The following is a 21,163-nucleotide window of genomic DNA, read 5'->3' on the forward strand; positions in this document are numbered from 1 at the left end:
TTTAGCCTGACAGCTGTTCACACCAACCAGACATCTGACCCTTACGGTACACTACCTCCCGTATCGTCCTTTAGCATGACAGCTGTTCACACCAACCAGACATCTGACCCTTACGGTACACTACCTCCCGTATCGTCCTTTAGCATGACAGCTGTTCACACCAACCAGACATCTGACCCTTACGGTACACTACCTCCCGTATCGTCCTTTAGCATGACAGCTGTTCACACCAACCAGACATCTGACCCTTACGGTACGCTACCTCCCGTATCGTCCTTTAGCCTGACAGCTGTTCACACCAACCAGACATCTGACCCTTACGGTACGCTACCTCCCGTATCGTCCTTTAGCATGACAGCTCTTCACAAAAATCACACACACATGCAGACATGCAGCTATTTCTCATGCACAAGAGATGAAAACAGCTGAAGAGGCACAGAGCCTTTACTAGCTGCTGGTACAGATTACATTTCTAGGCCTCCTCTGTGTCCCGTCTCTCCCCTGCACCCAAAACACACACCACCGGAGTGAGAGGAGAACATTTACTGTAGAATTCACATGTAAATAAAGAGACAGCCACAACAACGTGCAGTACTGAGAGAGAGAGAGAGAGAGAGAGAGAGAGAGAGAGAGAGAGAGAGAGAGAGAGAGAGAGAGAGAGAGAGAGAGAGAGAGAGAGAGAGAGAGAGAGAGAGAGACCATTGGGCTACAGTACAGAGACTCTGTATGGTATACTGAACTACTCCTTTCCTCCCCAGCCTCATATCAGCTCATCCAGGCGTGGGAGGGAGACGGTGGAGGGAGGCAGGGAGAGTGCAGGAAGAGAGGGAGACGGGGAGAGAGAGGGAGAGCCCAGAGAGGGAGGGAGATGGGGATGGAGAGAGGAAGACAGACAGAGACAGGCAGGCAGGAAGGGAGGAACGAGGCAGGGATGGAGAGAGGGAGGCAGGGATGGAGGGCTGCTCAGCTCGATACACCCTGCTTAAACATTAATATAGGCCTAGCAGCTTCTTCCCAACATAATATTAGTAAGGCAGTGAAGTGGAAACACTGGAAATGGCCAATAGAGTCAGGGAGACTATAAACAGGAAATTAACCGTTTGAATACCATTCTTTCTCAATTATGCTTATTTTCATGAATAGCTGTGGTATTATATATTTCTTATTTTATTTTTATGTTTCATATATATAAATGACTGAAATACCCAAATCATGTCTAGTTGAGCATCTACCTGTTTATTAATGGAAACAAACACAGTATACTGTGTTGTGATAAACATGCATGTCATTTTCATAATTGTAACAGACTATCTCTGACTGTAATCTTCAAAACGTCCTCATGCCACTGGAGCATAAATTAAAAAGGAGAGCAGTGTGGGTAGCAGAGAGCAGTGTGGGTAGCAGAGAGCAGTGTGGGTAGCAGAGAGCAGTGTGGGTAGCAGAGAGCAGTGTGGGTAGCAGAGAGCAGTGTGGGTAGCAGAGAGCAGTGTGGGTAGCAGAGAGCAGTGTGGGTAGCAGAGAGCAGTGTGGGTAGCCAGGGCAGACAATGATGGTGAGTAAACGACTGCTAGAAACAATTCCATACTTCGTCAGCTGAGAGGAGACGAGACACTGACAGTAATTAAAAACCCGAACCATTACAAGAGGCAGACGACCAGTCATTATAGTGAAAAATGACTAATTAAAAAGGCCTCCTCCGACATTTGACAATTTAATTCAGACCCCCCCCCAAAAAAAAAAAAAGATTATTAATTGAGTTGGCCACAGAACTTCAAAAGGATCTAGAAGCTGTGTTGCTGTGTGTGTGTCTTAGATGGTTGGTTGGACCCCACATTGATAATTATTTGAATTACTGTGTCAATTAACATGCTTATCTGGGCCTCCCACTAAGACAGGGGTACTCAAATACTATACTGAACAGAAATATAAACTCAACATGCAACAATTTCAAAGATTTTACTGAGTTACAGTTCATATAAGGAAATCAGTCAATTGAAATAAATTCATTAAGCCCTAATCTATGGATTTCACATGACTGGGAATAGGCCCTTTTCACGTGACGTCAGACAACTTCCGTTCTGCCGCGATGCAGGTTATGTTTACATCCGGTGTCGCTTAGGAACGCTTAGCTAGTAGCACATCATTATGGAGTTCACCCAGTCCCTTTCACATCTGCCACCAATACGACTTAACGACGTAGAACGACTTGCTGACAAGTGGTCCCTTACTTCAAGATCGAAGCTTGATAAAGGCTACAAGTTCTTCGTTGAAGGTTACCTGTTTGATTATGAAGGTACGTGTTTATCTTTATTTAGCTTAAATTAGCCCTATGCTAGCGAAGGTTATGAGCTGACGAGTTTCTGTTTTGCAGCCTCTTTTTAATATTACTGCTGTTTGTATCGACCGTAAGATAAGAACCATATGCTTGTCATGATACATTTTGGTAATCACTTTTCAGTCCCTAAAATGACAAAATGTAGCAGCTATATTGCATCAGGATTAAATTATTAAACATTTTGTACAAGTAATATATTATTGGATTACAGTAGTATTACGTTTAACGCTGTCTACCTATCCTTACCCCAATCATTCCAGTGGAATCTAGACGGCACTGATCCCTGTTTAATACGGATCCGTCCACTGGCCGATGTGTATCTATCCTCAGGGGGAAAGTGCTGACTGCAAACAAAGGTGCTCCCACGAAGAATCTTAAAACTTGGTCCCTCATCTCTCCTGATCGCCCTCACCCAACGGGCACGTATTTCTCCATCAACAGGGAAATCGTGAAAACTCAGATACGGGAATTTCTGTTTGTTGTTTGAACAAAATGGTACACTGCAATAGCATCTTCTCGAAGATTGTGCCATGCTTCGGTGTTGGATGGGATACTGTTGCGATACAGACACCGAGAGAAAAGAAACAGCTAAATTAACATTCAGCTTTGACCAGGAATCAATATTTACAGTGGGGCAAAAAAGTATTTAGTCAGCCACCAATTGTGCAAGTTCTCCCACTTAAAAAGATGTGAGAGGCCTGTAATTTTCATCATAGGTACACGTCAACTATGACAGACAAATTGAGAAAAATCTTTCCAGAAAATCCCATTGTAGGATTTTTAATGAATTTATTTGCAAATTATGGTGGAAAATAAGTATTTGGTCACCTACAAACAAGCAAGATTTCTGGCTCTCACAGACCTGTAACTTCTTCTTTAAGAGGCTCCTCTGTCCTCCACTAGTTACCTGTATTAATGGCACCTGTTTGAACTTGTTATCAGTATAAAAGACACCTGTCCACAACCTCAAACAGTCACACTCCAAACTTCACAATGGCCAAGACCAAAGAGCTGTCAAAGGACACCAAAAACAAAATTGTAGACCTGCACCAGGCTGGGAAGACTGAATCTGCAATAGGTAAGCAGCTTGGTTTGAAGAAATCAACTGTGGGAGCAATTATTAGGAAATGGAAGACATACAAGACCACTGATAATCTCCCCTCGATCTGGGGCTCCATGCAAGATCTCACCCCGTGGGGTCAAAATGATCACAAGAACGGTGAGCAAAAATCCCAGAACCACACGGGGGGACCTAGTGAATGACCTGCTGAGAGCTGGGACCAAAGTAACAAAGCCAACCATCAGTAACACACTACGCCGCCAGGGACTCAAATCCTGCAGTGCGAGACGTGTCCCCCTGCTTAAGCCAGTACATGTCCAGGCCTGTCTGAAGTGCATTTGGATGATCCAGAAGAGGATTGGGAGAATGTCATATGGTCAGATGAAACCAAAATATAACTTTTTGGTAAAAACTCAACTCGTCATGTTTGGAGGACAAAGAATGCTGAGTTGCATCCAAAGAACACCATACCTACTGTGAAGCATGGGGTTGGAAACATCATGCTTTGGGGCTGTTTTTCTGCAAAGGGACCAGGACGACTGATCCGTGTAAAGGAAAGAATGAATGGGGCCATGTATCGTGAGATTTTGAGTGAAAACCTCCTTCCATCAGCAAGGGCATTGAAGATGAAACGTGGCTGGGTCTTTCAGCATGACAATGATCCCAAACACACCGCCCGGGCAACGAAGGAGTGGCTTCGTAAGAAGCATTTCAAGGTCCTGGAGTGGCCTAGCCAGTCTCCAGATCTCAACCCCATAGAATATATTTGGAGGGAGTTGAAAGTCTGTGTTGCCCAGCGACAGCCCCAAAACATCACTGCTCTAGAGGAGATCTGCATGGAGGAATGGGCCAAAATACCAGCAACAGTGTGTGAAAACCTTGTGAAGACTTACAGAAAACGTTTGACCTGTGTCATTGCCAACAAAGGGTATATAACAAAGTATTGAGAAACTTTTGTTATTGACCAAATACTTATTTTCCACCATCATATGCCAATAAATTCATTAAAAATCCTACAATGTGATTTTCTGGATTTTTTTTCTAATTTTGTCTGTCATAGTTGACGTGTACTTATGATGAAAATTACAGGCCTCTCTCATCTTTTTAAGTGGGAGAACTTGCACAATTGGTGGCTGACTAAATACTTTTTTTCCCCACTGTATCTAGCTATCATGCACAACAGTATTTGAATAGGTGAGTTACTATACATTCATGAATAAACTAACTGCCTAACAAAGGGTTAGATAGCTAGCTAAGTAAACTTGTTACATTACAGCCAGGCAGCAATGTAACGCTACCTTTTAACGTTATCGGTATCTGGTACTAAGTTGTTGTTAGCTAACGTTAGCCCACTTTTAAGTAACTAAGGCAGTGAACAATTATGAATTAACAATAACGTTAGCAAGTTACAAACCATTGCATATACGTAAACATTATTACTCTTAACTTTACTAATTTAACTTAAACGTACCTTTTGGAATTTCTTCAAGTAGCTAGCTTGCTAGTTAGTGGTCAACAGTTGTATTTTCGTTGAGAAGTCTCAGGTTACGGGCGAACGGAAGTGAAGTTAACCTGCTACGCGGAAAGGCGGAAGTTAGATGACGTCATCGTGAAAAGGGCCTATACAGATTTGCATCAGTTGGTCACAGATACCTTTAAAAAAATTGAAGAAACACAAAATAACTGTCAATCTCCCTCGGCCTGGGGCTCCATGCAAGATCTCACCTTGTGGAGTTGCAATGATCATGAGAACGGTGAGGAATCAGCCCAGAACTACACGGGAGGATCTTGTCAATGATCTCAAGGCAGCTGGGACCATAGTCACCAAGAAAACAATTGGTAACACAGTACGCCGTGAAGGACTGAAATCCTGCAGCGCCTGCAAGGTCCCACTGCTCAAGAAAGCACATATACATGCCTGTCTGCAGTTTGCCAATGAACATCTGAATGATTCAGAGGAGAACTGGGTGAAAGTGTGTGGTCAGATGAGACCAAAATGGAGCTCTTTGGCATCAACTCAACTCGCCGTGTTTGGAGGAGGAGGAATGCTGCATATAACCCCAAGAACACCATCCCCACCGTCAAACATGGAGGTGGAAACATTATGCTTTGGGGGTGTTTTTCTGCTAAGGGGACAGGACAACTTCACCGCATCAAAGGGACGATGGACGGGGCCATGTACCGTCAAATCTTGGGTGAGAACCTCCTTCCCTCAGCCAGGGCATTGAAAATGGGTCATGGATGGGTATTCCAGCATGACAATGACCCAAAACACACGGCCAAGGCAACAAAGGAGTGGCTCAAGAAGAGGCACATTAAGGTCCTGGAGTGGCCTAGCCAGTCTCCAGACCTTAATCCCATAGAAAATCTGTGGAGGGAGCTGAAGGTTCGAGTTGCCAAACGTCAGCCTCGAAACCTTAATGACTTGGAGAAGATCTGCAAAGAGGAGTGGGACAAAATCCCTCCTGAGATGTGTGCAAACCTGGTGTCCAACTACAAGAAACGTCTGACCTCTGTGATTGCCAACAAGGGTTTTGCCACCAAGTACTAAGTCATGTTTTGCAGAGGGGTCAAATACTTATTTCCCTCAATAAAATGCAAATCAATTGATAACACTTTTGACATGTGTTTTTCTGGATTTTTGTTGTTGTTATTCTGTCTCTCACTGTTCAAATAAACCTACCATTAAAATGATAGACTGATCATTTCTTTGTCAGTGGGCAAACGTAAAAAATCAGCAGGGGATCAAATACTTTTTTCCCTCACTGTTGATACTAGCCAACATATATTATATCTCTCAACTGCAGGTCAATAACACCTGCATTATCGCCTCTGAAAAAGGATTGTTGCAGAGTACTTAACACACACTGTCTGTCCTTGGAGAGAAGAGGAGTCCTGGAAACCAATTTCACAACTCTGATTTCCATCTCAGAGGCAAGGCAAGGGGGAAGGAGAGGGGAGGTAGGAGGGGGGAGGAGAGAGGGGGAGGTAGGAATGGGGATACCCCCTCACCCATCCCTCTCTACCCCCTCACCCATACCTCTCTCTACCCCCTCACCCATCCCTCGCTACCCCCTCACCCATACCTCTCTCTACCCCCTCACCCATCCCTCGCTACCCCCTCACCCATACCTCTCTCTACCCCCTCACCCATACCTCTCTACCCCCCTCACCCATACCTCTCTCTACCCCCCTCACCCATACCTCTCTCTACCCCCTCACCCATACCTCTCTCTACCCCCTCACCCATCCCTCTCTACCCCCTCACCCATACCTCTCTCTACCCCCTCACCCATCCCTCTCTCTACCCCCTCACCCATCCCTCTCTACCCCCTCACCCATACCTCTCTCTACCCCCTCACCCATACCTCTCTCTACCCCCTCACCCATCCCTCGCTACCCCCTCACCCATCCCTCGCTACCCCCTCACCCATCCCTCTCTACCCCCTCACCCATACCTCTCTACCCCCCCTCACCCATACCTCTCTCCCCCTCACCCATACCTCTCTCTACCCCCTCACCCATCCCTCTCTACCCCCTCACCCATACCTCTCTCTACCCCCTCACCCATACCTCTCTCTACCCCCTCACCCATCCCTCTCTACCCCCTCACCCATACCTCTCTCTACCCCCTCACCCATACCTCTCTCTACCCCCTCACCCATCCCTCGCTACCCCCTCACCCATACCTCGCTACCCCCTCACCCATCCCTCTCTACCCCCTCACCCATACCTCTCTCTACCCCCTCACCCATACCTCTCTCTACCCCCTCACCCATCCCTCTCTACCCCCTCACCCATACCTCTCTCTACCCCCTCACCCATACCTCTCTCTACCCCCCTCACCCATCCCTCTCTACCCCCCTCACCCATACCTCTCTCTACCCCCTCACCCATACCTCTCTCTACCCCCTCACCCATCCCTCGCTACCCCCTCACCCATACCTCTCTCTACCCCCTCACCCATACCTCTCTCTACCCCCTCACCCATCCCTCTCTACCCCCTCACCCATACCTCTCTCTACCCCCTCACCCATACCTCTCTCTACCCCCTCACCCATCCCTCTCTACCCCCTCACCCATACCTCTCTCTACCCCCTCACCCATACCTCTCTCTACCCCCTCACCCATCCCTCTCTACCCCCTCACCCATCCCTCTCTACCCCCTCACCCATACCTCTCTCTACCCCCTCACCCATACCTCTCTCTACCCCCTCACCCATCCCTCTCTACCCCCTCACCCATACCTCTCTCTACCCCCTCACCCATCCCTCGCTACCCCCTCACCCATACCTCGCTACCCCCTCACCCATCCTTCCCTGTCCTTTTCTCTATAGGTCGTTATCAATAAAACGTCACAATAAGGTGCAGAGCGTTCGATTTGCCTGCTGGGGGGCAAGGAGACCCGCAGCTCCGCTAAAACCATTGACAACTATGTGCACTTTTCAAGGGATTGTTAAATAAATGTTAACTATTTGGTTTTAATATCAACACCCCTTGAAGAGCATAGTCGGAACTACACATTTCCGATGATTCCATGCAAAACAATTGTGCACATTTAGCTCTATCATCAGAGTTATATATTCCCATGAGGGCCCAGTATGAAACATGTATGTGCTCACTAACTGTAAGTCACTCTGGATAAGAGCGTCTGCTAAATGACTAAAATGTCAATTGGATCACAAAAAAATATATATACAGCAAGTAATTGCATGCATTTCATGATCAATAAATATCAACTGATGATGTAATATCAGATACGTGATTGTAGCCTGACGATATCTCTCAATATTGGCCACCACTCATTGGATATTTGAGTGTGACATAAAATAAAAGGGAACTATACCTGACACGTATGAGTGGTTTATGTTCATTTCCCAACATTTGTGAGCTCTGCCAATCAAGCAGCAGAAGCGCGCATTTACCGATACACTGTTTAGCTGATAATGTTACCGTTGGAAGCTACGGGTAGAAACGGTACAGTTGGCTAAACATAGTGGTAAGTAGACCAAATGTACTTTTTTCTCCAACCAACGGAGGCCCACCTAGCGAAGCTAGCTAACATGATCCCCTTTTCAACATTGTAAGAGTGTTTAATCACGATTGCTACGGACAGACATGATAGGCTACATTGATTGATGAACCACGTCAAATTCGCTAGCAAGCTAATAACAGTTCACGTCAATATGACTAGTTAACAAGCTAACTACAGGTCACGTCAATATGGCTAGTTAACGAGCTAACTTTCAGGGGATAAACTAGATGGCCGGATCCAAATATTGTTTGATTTGCTTGTCATCTATAGTGGTGATGACAATAGTCTGACTGACAACTTTACCAGGACGAGGACTTACCAATGTCAAGCTCTTTCCAAAAGCCTCGTCTCTGATGAAGCAAGCTAAATCACATGTTTTGCTTAGCTAGCAACATGCCAAATGGATAGGCTACCCTTACATATCTGAAATTTACATAATCAATTGATGTTTACTGATCATGAAAAGCATGCAGTTACTTGCTTAATAACTCTGATGATAGAACTAAATATTGAATAATCGGAAATGTGTATGTAGTTCTGACCATGCTCTTCAAGAGGTGTTGATATTAAAACCAAATAGTTATAAAATGTATTTAATCTCGTGAAAAGGGCACATAGTTGTCAATGGTTTTAGCGGAGCTGGGGGTCTCCTTGCCCCCCCAGCAGCCAAATCGAACGCTCTGCACCGTATTGTGACGTTTTACTGATAACGACTTATTCCCTCCCTCCCTACCCACCTCCCTTCTCTCTCCTCCCATCATTTACTCATACCTCTCAGCTCATGTGGCATTCTTCCTCTTGACTACCTCCATCGCAGCAGGAAGGCTGCCATGTATAGCTATGTCTCCTGTTCAACTAATAACATCTCATTCTGCCTGCTGTCCAACAATCACATCTCATTCTGAAACAGGAACAGACAGGCTCCAGTGAAAGGTCAGAGATTGGCCTAACCCACCAGGGAAATACAGCCTCACTCCTTCACTCTCCTCCTCCTCCTCCTCCTCCTCCTCCTCCTCCTCTACCGAGAGAAAGGACATGTCTGATCTGTGACCTCTATCCCCTTCCTTCCTTTCCAAGACAAATGCACTTGAGTGTTTGCAATGGCTTCCCTGACTGGGCTGCCAACATGTCTTGTTTTAAAAAAACACAGCAACAGTCTGTAGTTGCAGGTTGCCAATGTGCAGGGATGAAGGGACAAGCAATCAATGGCTGACATGTTGAGAGGCCGGCCAAGACAACCAGGGTTGGGGAGGAGAGGAGGAGAGGAGAGAGACACCTAACACCCACACACAGAAATCTTTCAAAAATCCAATGCACACAAAGTAAAACGTCACAATAAATGACGGTCACACACACATCTCTTCATTTTCCCAACTTTGACATCAAATAAAAACGACAGGGTGTAAAAACGCAGGCTTTTACTCCAGTCCAGCACTAACACATCTGATTCAACTAATCAACTGCTCACCAAGACCTTGATTTACTGAATCAGGAATGTCAGTCGGTGCTGGGCTGAAACAAAAGCCTGCACCCCCTGTAGCTAGAGTTCTAGGACCAGGTTCTCTGACCAGTGGACTAAACCTATTTAAATTAAATATCTCCCTTGCCTGTTTATGACCATTTCCATGGTGATCAACCCTTTATAAAAACATTCTATAAAGCAATTGCACAGCTTACTGGCCCAACATGGAAGGAGGATGAAGAATTCTGTTCAATCCTATTACAGCAGTGATATATTAGTGGTCTTATACCCTCTCTCTCCCGGACTGCACATCACAAGCTATGTTTTAATGCTGATAGCCTAAACAAACACATACCAGCTCATCTCAAAAGACTACAGGATTAAGGGGGGTACGATTTATTTAGCAACACTGCAGTATTTGTGGCATAAACATGTACTGTAACAACAGCAGCCTAACATGAATGGCAGATAACGCTCATAGCAATCATCTCTATATCCCACGCTACGATATGAGCACCAATTTACAAACGCAGACAGATTTTTGCCTACAATAAACTATTATTTAATGGTTTAGTCTGTTCTTTACGATATTTATATTTCACATTGTCAATATCTTGCATAGGATCAAAGCACGATCGCCCATTCGCCAATCAATCAATACCGATATAGACAATACTGTATGATACAGGCTGGGTACCGCTTTTCTGCTACCTGCATCGCAGCAGCAACATCTGTCGGATGTCAGAGGTGTGCTGCGACTAGAGGTGTGCTGCGACTAGAGGCGCTGGACGAAACGGACAAACCGAGAGCTCGGAGTTGGAATCCCCAAAAAGACAACTCCGAAAACCCAAAACATTGACGTAAAATACTTTTACCTTAATACGGTCGCTTGTTTATTTCCTTTCCACCTGCTCCGAAACCTCCTACAAGCCGAGGCCACAATTGGGAAGAATATTTGTCAGGAAGGCAAACTCTGGAGCACCTACGGCGCTTGCGTATTCCGGGCGGGTGCCGCCATTCATCAGCTCACAGACCGTAGCGCACTACTGAGCAAAAACACCGACAGAGCCCCGGTCCCGGTGGAGGCAGCTGCGGCAGGAACAATTATCCCAGTGACAAACGCATCGTAATGAATGCTCACTTGTTACAGAAGCCAAGCTGCATGTCTGCAAACAGGATGAATCAGCCCAGAGTAGACCAGAGCCCCGCCAGATCAATAGGACTGAAATGTGGCCAGCCAACTCGTTTTGGCACAGCCCTCAAGTTACGGGATATTGCCTATCCCATGGCACCTGATGCAAAGCCAACGTGTTATAGCCGAACTGTCATGCAGGCACTGTTATCTTTATTGATAAAGAGATAATATAATCACAACGAATGCACTTGGTGCGCAACTGAAAGCATAATCTCTGCAATAACTTCATGTTTAATCTCCTGAAAGTTAGAAAATAATCTCGTCCATAGATCAATTATTCTATTTTGTTCTATGTACGATTTTCTATTGTTGTAAAATGATCGAATCTGATCAATGCGTTCTGAACACCTGCCAATGACCGGGCCTAGAATAGATTCTATCCCCCCCGCATAAAATGTTTAATGGCATGTTTTCCTTCCTCTAAATTGATACATTGTAACTAAAACTCTTCTTCTGTTTCTTATCTGGAACAATATAATCTCCTGCTGGCCATGACCATGACAAACTCAGCTGCAGGATCACAGACTAGGCTGCCCTGGCCCCTCCTCAATTGGCATTCGACCAGAGTCTATCTCTGCTACAGTTCGTTCTGCAAAACACTCGTATAGAAAAGTGTCTCCTTAATATAGCATGCACGCGCAGCCGTGCGTTCAAAAGCAATCAACGCAAATCAAAGGATAATTAATCTCACCTCATGTGTTTCAATATCGGTGTTTCTACAAGCTTGCGGTTTGTTCCATTCCATGCAATTCCACCATCTCTCGTTTCGTTACCCACCTCTCCCTCTTGCTCTACCCGGCTGAGCTCGTCAGCTGTCGGTTGGTCTGTGTGTGCTGTGGTCTGCGCGAGTTGCCTCAGCCCTTCCTTCCCAGCCACCGGGCGTGACATCAGAAGGGGATTACGAACAGTGCCTGCAAAAAGCGTCTTTAAATGGGGGAATTGTGTCCAGCACAGGCCCGCTGCTCCAGCTGCCTTGAAAGGGTTCTATTGTCTTCAACTAGACTTTACATAGAAAATCCCTAGTCAGTTTAATCTATCCATGCCAGTTCAATTTTACCACATTCTTCTTACAGAAGAAGCGCTCTAAATCCATGTAAATTCTGTACTAAGTCATGGGGAAACAATTGGATTCCATTTATCATTGGTATAAAGTACATCAGTAAACATACTTTAAAGTACTACTTAAGTAGTTTTTTGGGGTACATCAGTAAAAATACTTTAAAGTACTACTTAAGTAGTTTTTTGGGGTATCTGTTATGTACTTTACTATTTATATTTTGGACAACTTTTAATATTACTTCACTACATTCCTAAAGAAAATAGTGCTCCATACATTTTCCCTGACACCCAAAAATAGTCGTTACATTTTGAATGCTTAGCAGGTTGGGGAAATGGTCCAATTCACCCACTTATCAAGAGAACATCCATGGTCATCCCTACTGCCTCTGATCTGGCGGACTCACTAAACACATATGCTTCGTTTGTAAATGGTGTCTGATTGTTGGAGTGTGCCCTTGGCTATCAGTAAATAAAAATACATTTAAAAAAATGGTGCATTCTGTTTTTTTTAATATAAGGAATTAGAAATGATTTATACTTTCCGTTTAATACTTAAGTACATTTTTGCGATTACTTTTACTCAAGTAGTATTTTACTGGGTGACTTTCATTTTACTTGTCATTTTCAATTAAGGTATCTTTACTTTTAGGTAAAGGTACTTTGTCCACCACTGCTATTTATAACCTGTCATGTGAAGTCCAAACATTTAGCTAGATCGGCAGAAGTGAAAGAGGTCCTCTATGGCAATAGAATGGCAAATAAGTTTTAGTCAGAGGCACTGTAATAAATAGTAATAATAATAAATAATATAGTAACTCCTTTAACTTTTTGTAATTTTAGTGCACACATTTTTATGGAGATTAATAGCAGTCTGAAAGCATTGAAATACAATGAAAACATCCTGTCTATGCAGCTAAAATCTACAATGCCATGTAAAAAAAAAAAATCGTTGACATTGAGGTTACAGGTGTGCTTTCTCAAATGTACCTAATTTTGCTAACCATTACTTTAGTCAAAATCAAGATGCCAATATTCTTGTAATGTTTTTGTATTAAAATCCTAAATTACAGCTCACTTTGAGCAAATTCGTATTTTCCAATTAATCACAGCAAATCCTGTGATTAACTTGATTTAAAATGTTTAATCATTTGACAGCCCTATTTATTACACCTCCTATTACCTGGTTATTCCCCATTTGCCCACCTCTCAGAGGTCATGTACTGACCACTTACAGTTAGTGCCATCATTAAGAACAGGTAGTGACCATCTATGGAATTATATATGGGATTCTATGTCATTCTACGGTAGTGACAGAGTTCTATATTCCAAAATTAGCTTTATTATGCTTGGTAAGCAGCTGACAAAAACATGTGGAGACAGGACACAGAATTGTATTACTCTATAAATAAATACAACATGAATCAAAGATGATATGCTAGGTATTAAGATAGTACACACCCACCCTATGACAATTTTACAATATGAACTAGAAAAAGAAAGTAAAATGACCCCCCCCATTAAAATAAATAAATAAAACAGAACCTACATGATCTTTTAAAAGCTCATTGAACCTTTGTAATAAAATAATGTTTCTGCATAGATGAATATAATTGTTATCATATTCCAACGTTTGTGTTCTAATGTCTGCAAGTAAGTATGCAATACAACAAACCCACGTGGTAGATACAGTAAGGCCATGCTTGCATTCATTCATTAATTCACAACACGGTGACAAGGACAGAACAGCTGGACAGCTCAGATTAAAAATAAAACAACAAAAACAAATGTAGCTTAGATCGTTTCAGACAAATACATTTCCTCATTCTGGATGTAAGATAAATAGTAGTCTCTTACATAATGATTAGGTTATACATTGTCGTCTTAATTCTTCTCAACAAAAGGTAACCGAGAACATCATCGTAGTAAGAGTTAAATGGAAGCCCTTGGAGGTAAAATGTTGAACTAAAAACAAGAAGAGTGCTTTCGCCATATAATGCGAACATCTAGCAAACCAAAGGTTGCGAGTACGAATCTCATCGCGGACAACTTTAGCATTTTAGCTAATTAGCTACTTTTCAACTACTAACTACTTTTTAGCTACTTTGCCACTACTTCCCCTTCCCTTAACCCTTTTACCTAACCCTTCCTCTAACCATAACCCTAACCCTTCAACCTAACTCCTAAACTTAACCTTAACCCTTAGCCTAGCTAACATTAGCCAGCTAGCTAACGTTCGCCACCTAGCTAACGTTCGCCACCTAGCTAACGTTCGCCGCCTAGCTAACGTTAGCCGCCAAGGTAGAATTCGAAACATACAGTGGGGGAAAAAAGTATTTAGTCAGCCACCAATTGTGCAAGTTCTCCCACTTAAAAAGATGAGAGAGGCCTGTAATTTCATCATAGGTACACGTCAACTATGACAGACAAAATGAGAATTTTTTTTCTCCAGAAAATCACATTGTAGGATTTTTAATGAATTTATTTGCAAATTATGGTGGAAAATAAGTATTTGGTCACCTACAAACAAGCAAGATTTCTGTTTCTCACAGACCTGTAACTTCTTCTTTAAGAGGCTCCTCTGTCCTCCACTCGTTACCTGTATTAATTGGCACCTGTTTGAACTTGTTATCAGTATAAAAGACACCTGTCCACAACCTCAAACAGTCACACTCCAAACTCCACTATGGCCAAGACCAAAGAGCTGTCAAAGGACACCAGAAACAAAATTGTAGACCTGCACCAGGCTGGGAAGACTGAATCTGCAATAGGTAAGCAGCTTGGTTTGAAGAAATCAACTGTGGGAGCAATTATTAGGAAATGGAAGACATACAAGACCACTGATAATCTCCCTCGATCTGGGGCTCCACGCAAGATCTCACCCCGTGGGGTCAAAATGATCACAAGAACGGTGAGCAAAAATCCCAGAACCACACGGGGGGACCTAGTGAATGACCTGCAGAGAGCTGGGACCAAAGTAACAAAGCCTACCATCAGTAACACACTACGCCGCCAGGGACTCAAATCCTGCAGTGCCAGACGTGTCCCCCTGCTTAAGCCAGTACATGTCCAGGCCCGTCTGAAGTTTGCTAGAGTGCATTTGGATGATCCAGAAGAGGATTGGGAGAATGTCATATGGTCAGATGAAACCAAAATATAACTTTTTTGGTAAAAACTCAACTCGTCGTGTTTGGAGGACAAAGAATGCTGAGTTGCATCCAAAGAACACCATACCTACTGTGAAGGATGGGGGTGGAAACATCATGCTTTGGGGCTGTTTTTCTGCAAAGGGACCAGGACGACTGATCCGTGTAAAGGAAAGAATGAATGGGGCCATGTATCGTGAGATTTTGAGTGAAAACCTCCTTCCATCAGCAAGGGCATTGAAGATGAAACGTGGCTGGGTCTTTCAGCATGACAATGATCTAGCTGCATTTCATGTCATTAGACCTGTTTTTCTATTGACATTTCTTTATATATATCCATAAAAATGATGCTGATTCATAATTTCAACTGGCTGAGAAAAGATGTTTGTAATGACCTTGGTTATATCCAAGATATAAAATACTTTTTTATCCGTAGGTCCTTTTCAATGTGTTACCACCTTTAATAACATAAATGCCAAGTGACAAGCGACTGAATGCTAAGTAGTCATGATGCCAACTGCAAGCGCACAAGTAACAATATGAATTAACCCATTCATCACATCTCCCCCCTTTAATAAAACATTCCCCAATCGTTTATCAACGGTATGTTTACATCCAAACCCTGTCTACTGTTATTACATAATGTAGCTGTCAAGATGACAGTTTTCAATCACAAGTCAACCTTTACTGTGAGCATAACCCATAAAGTAAATTCTAATCTTCTCAAAATTATACATTTAACTGGTCCCGTGTAGCTCAGTTGGTAGAGCATGGAGTTTGCAACGACAGGGTTGTGGGTTCGTTTCCCACGGGGGGCCATTATAAAAAAAAAAAAAAAAAAAAAAATTGTATGCACTCAAATGTACATTTACGTCATTTAGCAGACGCTCTTATCCAGAGCGACGTACAAATTGGTGCATTCAACTTATGATAGCCAGTGCGAATATAACTATTACGTTGAACACCACAGTTTCATCTTAAATTTAACTGTTCCGTGTTTGGCTAACCAACAAGTATGCTCATAAACAGAATAAACAACATTCAATGTCTTTTAGCCATCTTTTTATTATTTTTTATAGGAGAGGTGATCTTTCGTTTCAGTTTTACAGGTCCAGTCTCTCAACTGGCTTTCTCACTCATCCTGAACATGTGACATTAGTTCCTATTGCCGTTTGTGGAAGAGTCACATCCCTGTGAGGAGAAACAGTTTGTGTCTCCCCTGACACCTCAGAGGTCATGGGTCTCTGTGACCTGGTCTGGTGTCGTTGTGCTTGGCACTAGCTGTAGATGGCGCCTGTTCCTTCTGAACGGCCCCCTTTGGGCAGTTCCCACCCGGTATGACCGTGGAGCTGGGGCCTTGAACAGAAGCTGGTGTCGTCCAGTGTTTTTTCCATCAAGTTTTATGAGTACTGTGTCCCCAGGACTCAGTGATGGAAGGTTTCTGACTCCATTCCTGCGGTCGTGTAGTAAAACGCCTGCTTCCGTTTTGCAGCAGAGTCTGCCTGTCAGACCGTCTCCTGGTCAGGCCAGTTTGGTTTCAGATTCTCTTCCAAGGAAGGGAGGGTTGTCCTGATCCTTCACCCCATCAGTAGCTCAGCCGGGCTGAAACCTGTGGATGTTGAGGGAGTGGCTCTGTACGTCATTAGAGCGAGCAGAGGGTCTGTCTGTTTGAGTATCCACTTCACTGTCTGTACAGCCCTCTCCTCATGTTCATTACTCTGTGGGAAGTGGGGGGCTGCTTGTCACATGAATGAAGTCATACTCCTTACGGAGTTATTTTAGCTCTGTAGTTGCCCACTGGGGGCCATTATCGCTAACCAGGATCTCAGGGACTCCGAACCTAGCAAAGGTTGCTTTGAGCTTGGCTATAGGTCGTGGTTGGAAGGTGGAGGATTTCTAGGAATCTAGAATAGTAGTCTGACACTACTAGGTAGTTATTGCTTTCTGTACTCACACAGATCTATTGCTAATTTCTGCCATGGTCTGGAGGGAAGCTCACTAGATATTAATGGCTCTTTTCTCCTAGTTTCACTGCAAAATGCACACATTTGCACCTCAGTCATTACGTCCTGTGAGATTTTAGGCCACCACACTGACTGTTTAGCTCTCTCCCTGCACTTAACCAGCCCTTGGTGTCCATCATGAATCCCATGTGGGATTTCTTTCCTCATGCATGTGGGAATGACTACGCGGTTTCCGTTGATCACTAGTCCATGTGTCTCTGACAGTTCCCCTCTCACCTGATAAAAGTATCTTATCGATTCAGGGGTTTTCTCTAAGTAAACAGGCCACCCATATCTGATGAACCACAGCACTGACTGCAGCTGTGGGTCGCATTCTGTGTTCAGTCTGATGTCCTCCATTCTCTGTGGGGAAGCAGGTAGATTACTTACAACTGATGCGACATACGCGGTCACGTCGCTGTGGGAGTCTGCTGCACCCTCGTGGTTTCTCAGTGGACCCCTGGACATAGCATCAGCTACGGCGAGTGTCTTGGTGCGTACTCCGCGATTCCACTGTAACGCATCAACCTCAACAGTCTGACACCTGATAGGAACATTGTACAAATGATTGCTGTTAATGAGGGGCACAAGGGGTTTGTGATCGGTGACCAGCCTGAAGCCATCTAGTCCATAGAGGTACTTCTCAAAGCGTTCGCAAGCCCACACGCTCGCTAAACACTATTTTTCTATCTGAGCGTACCTTGTCTCTGCATCACTCAGATGCCTGCTGCTGTAGGCGACTGGTTTCCAGTCCTCACCAAGCTGTTGAAGTAGGACACCTCCTACTCCGTAGCTGCTGGCGTCAGCTGACACTGCTGTAGGCTTCCTGGAATCATAATGAGTTAAACACTGGAGCGGTGGTTAGTGAGTGTTTAAGTCTGTAAAAAATGCTGCCTGCTGTGTGTGTCCCCAGGCCCGCTCTACCTTTGTTTTGAGGAGCTCGTAGAGCGGCTGTCCCACAGCGGATAGCTCCGGAATGTATTTCCCCAGATACTGTACCATCCCGAGAAAACGCTTCAGCTCGATGACGTTCTGAGGCTGGGGGAAGTTGCTAATCCCCATTACCTTTTTCCAGGTCTGGCCTGACGCCGTTTGCATCAACGATGTGCCCAAGGAAGCAAAGCTGGCTTTGTTTGAACTTACACTTGTCCCTGATGAGCTTGATCCCACTTCTGAGACCATGTAATGACCTTGGTTATATCTAAAATATTAAAAATACTTTTTATCCGTAGGTTATTTTCAATGTGTTACCACCTTTTAACATAAATGCCAAGTAACACAACGACATGCGACTGAATGCTAAGTAGCCATGTTCCCAACTGCCCTCATGCTTTAGCACATGCGCACAGGTAACAATATGAATGAACCCATTCATCACAATGTCCGTTCATTCTATCGGTTAGGCTGCTAGAGACACGACCCACTCGTGAAGTCTTTTTGCTCTATATCTATGGACGGGACCCAGTCATTCGTTCTAAATGTTCCGTTGCGATGCTGGTTGGCAACGTGCTTATCCCTTGCTTGCTAGCTAGCCAACTACGGCTAACACAGTCAGGTCAAACCGTGCAGCTAGAATAACAGCGAAGTAGCTGCATTTCATTTCACCTGTTTTTTTTATTTACATTTCTTTGTATATATCCATAAAAATGATGCCAATTCATGATTTCGACTGGATGAGAAAAGATGTCAGTCTCGTCCTGACATGTTCATTCTCAATAGGACAGTGGAGATCGAATTTCAATATTGAAACAATGTTGCAAATGTCGAGAGACGGACAACAACGTTTGTACAAACCCCTGTTGTGGCAAACCAAATGTTAGGCTAGAAGCAAGGGGAAATAATGTCTAGATGCTTTTTACAGTGGAGATCAAGTTAATGAATTGGCTGGCTGGGCTGATGGGACACTGGATGCGCAGGGATTTCTCAGATGGAACAGAAAAAAAAAGATGCCAATTTTTGCACCATAGGCTTACCTGTGCTAAACAGGTTTTTTAGTACGGCTTATACAATGCTTGTTTTGACCAACACGTTGTAGAATCAGATCTTATGACTTTGTGGCTGCACCAGTTAGTGACCACTATGCAGAGCTGCATCCAGAACAAGATTCATGATGAAAAACGTTAACCTGATACTCCAGTACTGTATAATAACCACTTTGACAAATGAGCTGGTGTGACTCAGGGGGCTGATCTCCAATCAGATCAATCTAAGAGGGAGGTGTAGGAGACGTTAAAGTAGGTGAACTATCCTTTTAAAGCTACAATCTCAGACAAAAGGTAGACCCGCCACATACACTTATGGATGGGGCTGGAGAAATGTAATGACGAAAACGGCTGCAAATATTCCGGATAGCACCTTTAAAACAGAGAACACAGGGTGTTCCAGAACGTTCAACACAGCTGCTTCCCTATGAGAGCTTGATCCATTGCTGTAGTCAATGGCGATACAGGGTGGAAGAAGTGTTCTACCGCTATTAATATCATCATGTTCATAGTGGGTTTGTGTAACTGTGCAAATGACATTTACAAAAAAAGGTAGAGGACAGGGGGCCTTTTCTTTCTAAATGTAACCGTACCTAAATACGCACCATGTGAGTATGTGTCAGCTCATACTGTAGATATGATCTGCGTACAAGAGGTTGTGATGACATGCTTAGAGAACAGACGTCGGTGATGAACGATGAGATGATGTAACTAGTAACACCGCCAAAAGATTGTTATGCTGTATTTATCATAATTAACCATAGAGTAACCGAGAACCTGATTCTAATACTTATTACAGGTGGCCAAGCTTAGTGTTTGATTACCTTTAGTAGCCTAAATAGGTTGAGACCGAAAATCAGAATGGATCAAAAACATAAACATCTCTTAACGTATATACAGTGCATTTTTTCCTCACACATTACCCCATAATGACAAAGCGAAAACAGGTTTTTAGAAATTTTAGCAAATGTGTTAAAAATAAAACAAAGATCTTATTTACATAAGTATTCAGACCCTTTGCTATGAGACTAGAAATTGTGCTCAGGTGCATCCTGTTTCCATTGATCATCCTTGAGATGTTTCTACAACTTGATTGGAGTCCACCTGTGGTAAATACAATTGATTGGACATGAATTGGAAAGGCACACACCTGTCTATATAAGGTCCCACAGTTGACAGTGCATGTCAGAGCAAAAACCAAGCCATGAGGTCGAAGGAATTGTCCGTAGATCTCAGAGACAGGATTGTGTCAAGGCACAGATCTGGGGAAGGGTACCAAAAAATGTCTGCAGCATTGAAGGTCCCCAAGAACACAGTGGCCTCCATCATTCTTAAATGGAAGAAGTTTGGAACCACCAAGACTCTTCCTAGAGCTGGCCGCCTGGCCAAACTGAGCAATCGAGGAGAAGGGCCTTGGTCAGGGAGGTGACCAAGAACCCGATGGTCACTCTGACAGAGCTCTAGAGTTCCTCTGTGGAGATGGGAGAACCTTCCAGAAGGACAACCATCTCTGCAGCACTCCACCAATCAGGCCTTTATGGTAGAGTGGCCAGACAGAAGCCACTCCTCAGTAAAAGGCACATGACAGCCCGCTTGGAGTTTGCCAAAAGGCACCTAAAGACTCTCAGACCATGAGAAACAAAATGTTCTGGTCTGATGAAACCAAGATTGAACTCTTTGGCCTGAATGCCAAGCATCACATCTGGAGGAAACCTGCCACCATCCCTACGGTGAAGCATGGTGGTGGTAGCATCATGCTGTGGGGATGTTTTCAGTGGCAGGGACTAGGAGACTAGTCAGGATTGAGGCAAAGATCAACAGAGCAAAGTACAGAGAGATCCTTGATGAAAACCTGCTCCAGAGAGCTCAGGACCTCAGACTGGGGCGAA

General features: G+C 44.0%; 1 protein-coding gene across 3 annotated transcripts in view; it reads right to left on the minus strand.

Annotated features, from left to right (window-relative positions):
• LOC121530718 (amyloid-beta A4 precursor protein-binding family A member 1-like) overlaps positions 1 to 11,910 on the minus strand; it is a 116,060-nt gene extending 104,150 nt beyond the window's left edge. For 2 of the 3 annotated variants that reach the window (XM_041835904.2, XM_041835902.2), the window contains exon 1: positions 11,779 to 11,910. The gene's annotated coding sequence lies outside the window, so the exon portion shown is untranslated. Of the gene's footprint in view, positions 1 to 10,767; positions 11,073 to 11,778 lie in introns of those variants that run through there. The other variant, XM_041835903.2, reaches the window with a different exon arrangement.
• Between the last annotated feature and the right edge of the window lie 9,253 nt (positions 11,911 to 21,163).

This window comes from Coregonus clupeaformis, chromosome 18 (assembly GCF_020615455.1).
Source record: "Coregonus clupeaformis isolate EN_2021a chromosome 18, ASM2061545v1, whole genome shotgun sequence".
NCBI classification, from domain to species: Eukaryota; Metazoa; Chordata; class Actinopteri; order Salmoniformes; family Salmonidae; genus Coregonus; species Coregonus clupeaformis.